Below are 8,461 nucleotides of genomic sequence, written 5' to 3' on the forward strand. Positions count from 1 at the left end.
GTTTCCAATAAGTACAATTTCTGCTTAAATAGAGCATTAGGCAAAGCATTTTTTCCTCCGAACCAGGACTCCTCAGCCATCTGGGGTGAGTGAGATTCATCATTTGTGAAGATGCATGCGACCACTGAGGGTAATAACTAGCAGTGTTTGCAAGATCATGAGGCCAGTCTGTGTGTTCTATGAGAGACAAAGACAAATGAGAAGATAGAAATTTACATTTAGTCATTCAGCAAACGCTAATATCCAAAATGACGGGAAAGTACGGACGTGCTCTGGCAGATCAGCAATGGGAAGATGAACAAGTGATTTCATACCACGCTCAGCTAGGTGGCGCTCTCAGTCACGGAAGGAGAGAAAAGGCTTATTAGACCCTGCTGACAGCAAGGCTAGTCTGACAAATCTACATGCACACACACACACACACACACACACACACACACACACACACACACACACACACAAACAAACACCTCCTAGACCCCCAGGCACTCTGATCACCCTCTCCCTCTGAGAGAAAGCCTGGATTAACACCAGCCTCTGCACTGTAGAACAACACTGCAGGAGTCGCCTTAAGCACAAAGTGTGGACGCGAGATACAGGTGCGCCCTGATTGATTCTAGCGACGCTGAGGGCTGCCATTCACCCGCTCTGGTCAGCGCGTTCGCATCACGATCGCAGGATTTGCTTGGGCTGAAAACACACAAATAGCCTTCCACTGAGGAATGCATGACACTGTTGACACACAGATGTCACAGGGAGAAACCTGGAGGAAGACTTGACAAACAGCCTGAAGATGTAGTGGTTATCAGTTTGATCCACTCCAGCCACTAGTTTCAATGATTACAAATTGTGCTTCTTGTGACACAAACTGGCTGGACAGTGTAGTAACTCTACTGCACTGTGTTGTGTGTTCCATGCTTCAGCCTAATGGACTAGAGGCTAATGGGTGAAGAATTACATCTGTGCTTGATTGTTGTAGGTTCTAGGATGTTCTAGGCTGCTTGAAAAGTAGTGTGCACTGTATTCTCGTTCGGCCCTATTTCCACTGGTTGTAGTTGCCATGGGAGATTCTCTCAAGTTTGATTTTCACTAGTTCCAATGATGAAAAACCTACAACAGTATATAGCAGCATATTTGCATATTTTATGCGCAGACATGAAAATTCGGCTCAGAAATGTCTGTGCGTGTTCACTCTCATCATTGAATTGTGAACAGCTGTGGGCTCTAGTGCAACCGAATTACATGATAAAATCACAACACAACTTCTGGTTGATGTGACTAAACCTGTTTTCATAAAATATCACTTTATACCATATTATTGTACCCTATGCTAATCACCGCTTTCCAGCAAATATATTTCTCAAGCGTCTTAAAAGATGGGAAGTTAAGCGTTCATTTGCATTAAATAGTTGGACAGAAACCCAGTTAGTGTTGTTACAGCATTATATTGTGCTTTGTTGTGACAGGCAGTGACGTGCACAGGAATTTTGAAGGGCAGTTGCTCTGCCCTGGAAAAAAGGGGCAACACATTATTTTTTTCACGGCCGCTGCCGTTAGAGTTTAAAAAAGGGGCAACACATTATTTTTTTCACGGCCGCTGCCGTGAGAGTTTAAAATGATATTTTAACAATATCATTTTAAACTCTCACTAACCGCCGCTGCCACGCCCCCCGTCATCTGATCGCAAATATATATATTCTTCAGTCGAGGAGGGCAAACGGTTAGGTGCCCAAGCAACCTTAGCACACTCCTGTGCACATCCCTGGTGACAGGGCATTCGTTTTACGCTACTTCGGGTCTTGGTGAAAGAAAATGCAGGATTTCATGGTTTTCTACAAATTCTGTTTCAATGCAATAAAAAAACAGAAGATTGGACTGGCTTGGTTATTGAGTACCATAGATATGAAACGAGGTGTCTGGCCTGTCATTCAGTTCAGGTTATGAAGAGTGTATAGGTTAGTGATGGACTGCCAGCGAAGTCGTGCCACCTCACTTTTGCAGAGGCTGAATATAATGATCTGGCCGTTCCATTAGTATGAGAATGAGGAGATATATTTCATACTTAATGATATGCCAACATTAAATCAGTGCTTTGAAGGCGCAGCAATTGAATTTCCAATGAATATTAGGTTACAAAAAAAAAACAGCATTTTCTCGATTCAACATGACCTGCTGGTAACCCACAGACCAAAATCCAGATTCAGATACAGATACAGATAATGACATCTCTGTACACCTCTACAGGCTGGATATAAACACTCATGTCGAGCAGTCTGCCATTCCGCTGCATAGATCACACTCTCACAACCCGCATTCGTTCCGCCAACCTGTGCAGATTAGATGAAGATGAGATCTCAGCATGGTCCTCCAGAGAGGCTGAATTGAGATAAATGCGAGATGTCTCAACCACTGTGCATCTGATGCAATGAGAAGCAAGAGATGAAGAAAAAGAATCAGAAAGATGGAAAAGCTTCAGTATCAAATCTGATCTCACTGAAAGCCATGGGGGAATCACAGAGAACTGCTGACACCAGCTAATGGGAATAAAATATTCTTGACACGACCATAGTTTGCATGCGAGCAGGGTGTATTTGAGAGAGAAGGCAGGTTTTGAGGGGAAACAAATTCTAAACATGAAATTAACAATAATGCTATCAAATTGAAGTACTTAAAGATTACTTAAGCTGGGTACACATCCTTCACAAATTGTAAGAGTATTGAGCCAGAAGACTGACATAAGTATTTTAATATGAATATGTTATATCTAAATTATTTGTATGTCGTGTTTAATTAGCCTTTAGTATAAACCACTACAAAATAGCTGATTCACCATATAGTGGAGTATGTAGTGGATGAGTGGATGTTCCAAACATAGAATAAGATGTCACTCCGTAGCTCGTCACGTTATTAAGCTTTTCCTAGGTCAACAGCGAACAAAACAAAGGGCCCTACCTAGGCAAATACTTCAGACTGAGATCAAATGTTTTATGTCTTCTTTGGAGATGTAGTAACACCCTGTACAACTTGTACACCAACTCAACTTATGATTCACCTGTTTTTTTCCACAGGTAAAACCAAACATTGTTCTTGTTCGTTGTTCATTGTTTGTTCTTTTAATCTCTCAACAGTTATTGTTTTTTTTAAGAAGGATGGGGTTGACTGGCCAGCAGCCAGAGCATAGGGATTATTCTACCGCACTACCCACTTAGTTCTAGGTGTCTTTACCTACGAGTGAGTCTTTAAGGTACCCTGGGGCCCTTATCTCTCTGGATGGGTATCGACTGTCAGTCGTTTGGCTGTGCAACTGTTGTTGATCTTGGACCTTTAGTGCCTGTCGACGTGTCAGGTGAGTCGGTTGCATCTTCAGGAGAAATGGGGTTGAGAAGAGCTGTAACCTATTTTTCCGTAGAGTGCCTCCAGGTGCCTCCATGATGTAAGAAATGGGTGCGCCTGCAGTTGACACCACAGTGCTTCACTCCACAGTGTTTTGATCCCCTCGTGTTCGCCTGCGGTGAGGTGGGACATGTTATGTGTTCTTTGACGTGTGGTCTTCTTAAGCTTATCAATGTCCACACGTCTCGGTTTGAGTAAGGACCGAACAACAGGAACAGGTGCTCTAAGCTTTCTTCCCATGAAAAGCTCGTTACCCATTGGCTAGTTGAGCAAGGTAGGTATTGGTTCACTTGGCTTAGAAGATTTAAAATTATTCTCACCGCTCTCTCTACCTTCCCGTTGCTCTGCTGAAAGTGAAGACTGGACGTCACGTGGCTAAGGCACAGATCCTGTTCAAAGTATTGGAAACAGTCCCATGAAAATTGTGGCCCTTGTCTGAACACACAATATCTGGAATTCCATGGCAGGCAAAGATTGATTAAAAGTGTTAGATCATTGCACATGTCACTGTTCACAGTATCTTGAAAAACTATCAACTATGATGAAGTAGTGTTGTTTGTTGAATAAGAATAGATCTGCTCCCACAATGGAACATGGTCTCATTGGACACAATGTGGGGCTGTGTTAATTTCTTTTTTTTGTCGAGCCAAAAAGAGGTACCAATGATTTGTGGTATTTTTCAATGTGGAAGTTTTTCCCCTGGAGGAACTTAGCAAACTTCTCAGCCCAACAATAAACCTTAGACTCAACGAGCCCCCCACCCCCAGGCAACAGTAATTAGTAGCATTGAAATGGTTTACACATGCCGTTGGCTTTGCTGCATGAAACAGTAAGTAATACACACATAGACCGGTTATGATTATTTTAATCTGTTACTGACGTGCTGAGGCTGCTTTTCCACATCCCCTGGCTAGATGACAGCAATCTAGATATAGATTACGATGACCTACTAGAAATCCTCCTACTTTTCTGAAATGGTCTACTTTCCCTGGGAAACCCAGACGTTTCACCTTTGACCTAGTTCAGGAAAAATCAGAAATTCCGGAAATACGTACACAGCACAAATGTTCAGGTTTATTAAATATGACATAGGAATAATTCAGACATTACATGTTCAAATTCAGATACTTTTGTGAGCTTTCTCGCTCCATAGAAGAACAGGTTACATTCACATGTGAAATGCAAATGAACTGTGAATTATTCATGAACTGTGTTTCTGTGATTGAACTGGGAAAGCAAAGTGCTAAAAATACCGTGGGTTTGATTCCCCATATGATCAAATATATACTTTATCTCACCTGAACACTGGTGGAACATAAAGCTTTTTGGTGCCTGGCTACTACCGTTTGTGCTCTAGTTCAGTTGTAATCTAATCTGTACATCAGTTTAGATCATTTCCCAAATGGATAAAAGTACATTTTAATGTCCTGTGAGAAAAACAACAATGAACCTCTAGAGATTGTAGAATTATTCACTTATATCAAAGTCAGATTCTGTCATATGTTAATGGCATAATCTTGAACAGTTTCATTTTACTTCTGACAACTGCGTGAAGGGTGCCCATTTCTTTAACCAGTCACAACAAGAATGGAAGACCATTTCTCTTAAGGACAAGGTTACAGTTAGGTTGTCGTGGCACTAGTTCAGACTGGGTCAGACTGACAACTTATGGCTGAGAAATTAAATGGTAAGTCAATGTCAAATGGTCAGATATCATTAGCAGTGGCCTTTCAGAAATTAGAAATTAGGTTCAAATGTATCTATTCTATGTTATTAAGCATTACCTTGGGATCAATCATTGCTGATCATTAGGCTGCCATAAAGGGCAATCTCATTAAACGTGTTCATTTCTGCTCTGCGTATATATATATATATATATTTTTACGAACACAGAGTTTAAACTGAGAGGAAAATTGAAAAGTCCTTTCCGGATAGCAGCGGATAGATTCTGGAACAGACCATGGGTTGCCTGTTTGAAACATTCAGCCACTGCTAGCCAATTTCTGTACTCAGGAATGTTAAATTGCTTGTGTTTTTGGTTAGGGGTGTAAGGTGGCTATAACTCTCTACGTCACCTGCTTCACTCACACCTAAACAAACCAATTTGGCTCAACTCTCTAGGGCATACCACAGACTAGTCAAGCTGGCCATTGGCAAGGTTCTCTTGTTCAGATTTGCCTCAACATAAAGCACTTTGTTTAGATTTTTCTAGGTTTTTCTCGACAACCAGAAATGATCTATTTAGTTCTTTAGTCTCAACAAGCCTTTACTCAACCTGTTAACTAACTCTAACCATCACCTAATCCAGGTGTTACTCCAAACTCCTCTTCCCTGTCAATAGAAATAAAACAGAATATAAAATATAAAGTTTTCTGGGCAAGAAGAACATTATAAACCAACAGGCTACTGAAATCCAGTGGTATTTTTTTCCCAATGCATAATCTAAACTGCCACTTAGAGGCTTGATCTCTGCACTTAACCTGAATGATTTCTGCATATGAATAATGCAAGACTACCGCACTCTCAAGTCTGTGCCTGGCATCCGTATGGGCCTAGGAAGACAAACAAACTATACATTAAGGCTTAATCCTGCCTCGGTGTTGTATCTGCATCAGCACTGCTCAGACATACTAGGTGTACTGACTGTGAATGTTTTCTGTGACCTTCAGAGACCAAATGCTTTGTCTGACAGGGAAGTCAGTGACTTTCTTGGCTTTCTGTTCTCGGTGACTACATCACTCAGTTACTGCTACAAGAAAGCAAAACACACTTTGCCAGACAGTAACCAGGAAGGCTCTCAAATACGTGGTGGACCTCTTTGTCTCTGTGTTTGTTCTTTATAAGAATAGCAACAGCAACAAGAACTCAAGACTTGCAAAGACCCCTTAAACTGTTTGATCAAAGAAAACAAAAATGATAATTTAGATCCTGGGTTAGCTGTGAGATCGGCGACATCACCAACAGTTTTTGCTATGATTTGTAAAGTGCTCAAACTAAAACTGTCTGCCTGGCGAGAATCAAATCTGGCAGCATTCCTCTTCCTAGACCTGACATATTTTGACAGAGGTCCTCTGGTCTTGGTGCTGCTTGAGTGCCACTCCTGAGGTAGAAGCTGACCCCACTGCTCACTGACCGTTCACTGTGCCTCGACAACAATACATCTCCCCTTCCCTGGGAGACTGACACTAAAAGCTGTTTTTTGTTGTTGTTGGTGTTTTTTTTTCTTCCATTTAAAACATTTCAAAGACGAACCCAAACCCCTAACACTTCATGTGAAGCCACCTGGGTTATTACAGGAGGCATCCCTGGGATGCCCTGGCGGGTGGCAGGCTTCAAACACTGGCTGATACACACAACAGGCTGTGCTGTAGGCATAGCCTCAGGGCCATGTGTGAGTCTTACAGCATCCATATCCACACTCATATGCATTGCCTTGGGAATAAACATTTTCTTCAAATAGGAGCAGAGATGAACATTCAATTTGTTGCGATAATAGGATTGTTTTTCCAGTGAAGACTTCAAACACACAAGGTTTTTTTTTTATCTCATCGCGGTATATGGATAGGGTGAGAGAAAAGTGCTGGGCCATCAATCAGCGTTACCACTGCAGGCCATCCAGTTACAGCCTTCCAGGCCCCTCGGGGCTGAGTGTGGTTTGCAACTAAAGAAGCATGGCACTTACTTTAGAGCCGTAGTGGACTGCGCTGCCCATGGACCTTTCAATTATGTCCAATTATGTCACTTCCTCTGTACTGATGCTTTTGATTTGATCCTTTATTTACCTTCTCTGCCTCTTGGCACGGAAACAGATTTCAAAGATAATTGTAAACAAAACAGAGAGAATTTCCAATCAAATTCTTTTGATTTTTCTTTTGATTGAGTGCAAAACGATGTGCTTGTTTACTCGCATGCCTTGAGTTCGTCAGAAGAGATGTAAAACAATAACATGAAACAATATCAGGTCGCAAATCATCTCTTGGCACTAACGAATCTGATTACCTCTGCTTCCATCCCTGCAGTAACCGTGTGCATTTCAGCACTGCATCACTTGTGCCCGTTCGCCACTTCCCACTTGTGAAAAAAAAGAGAAGTGAAATCCCTTTTCAGTTCCTCAAAAGCTTGAGGTCACTCCACAAAAAATAAATAGACCCCTTTGTGTGGTTTATCTCACAAATTTGCACTCTTACCACACAGTGAATAATAGAGTTCAGAGAAGAGATTGCATTGCAAAGTCAAATACACGACTGTAGCACAAAGGCCGTTTAGCAGTGCCAGTGCTTAAACAGGTCAGCCCCGCTGTGAAGATCATACAATATTAACAGAAGAATGGGAACGGTTACATGCCAGACTTAAGCCGGCAAATCCACTCGGGATTTGCTCCCTATCTCCGGGCTAAAATAGCCTTCACTGCTGGCCAAAGAAAACACAGTGTCGGAGCTGACATGATAACGAATTAGGTCCTTTTCAGAAGACACAGCCCTGTCTCTGAGTTCCTGATTGCATAATGCATATTTAGGATAAGGTGAGGGCTTGGATAACAAAACTACTGGACTGCATACTGGACATTAGACTATGGGTGAATGCAGTCCTAAGGTGTCGAATCAAATGTGATTGCATGTTGAACAGAGTTTAGTTCAAAAAGCTATACAATCTTGTGAGGTGATGACATTTAAAGAAGTTATCATTTTATCAGTGGTTGAATTGATGGTTTTCTCCCAGAATAATACAAAAAAATGAATAAATAGCATACATGCATCTTTGATGATGATGTCAACTCACATTGATCAACAAACAAGTCAATAAACAAGCTTATGCCAGATCAAAGTTTATAATTCTCCAGACATTTCTTGAAAAACTGCATAATTTACTGCATATGAAGATGCTTCTCCCTCCTGCTGTATCTGGGGGTCAGAGAAATGCTTGAGACATTTTGCAGGTGCAGCATAGTGGCTATGATGAGACATGTCTGACCTCAACCTTTACTTTTTATTTGTTTTAAATATTTTTAGTTTTTCTTATGTTCTGTAGTCCTTATTATTTTGTTGTCCTGGTTGTCCTGGTATTATTT

Source organism: Sprattus sprattus, assembly GCF_963457725.1.
Source record: "Sprattus sprattus genome assembly, chromosome: 19".
NCBI classification, from domain to species: Eukaryota; Metazoa; Chordata; class Actinopteri; order Clupeiformes; family Clupeidae; genus Sprattus; species Sprattus sprattus.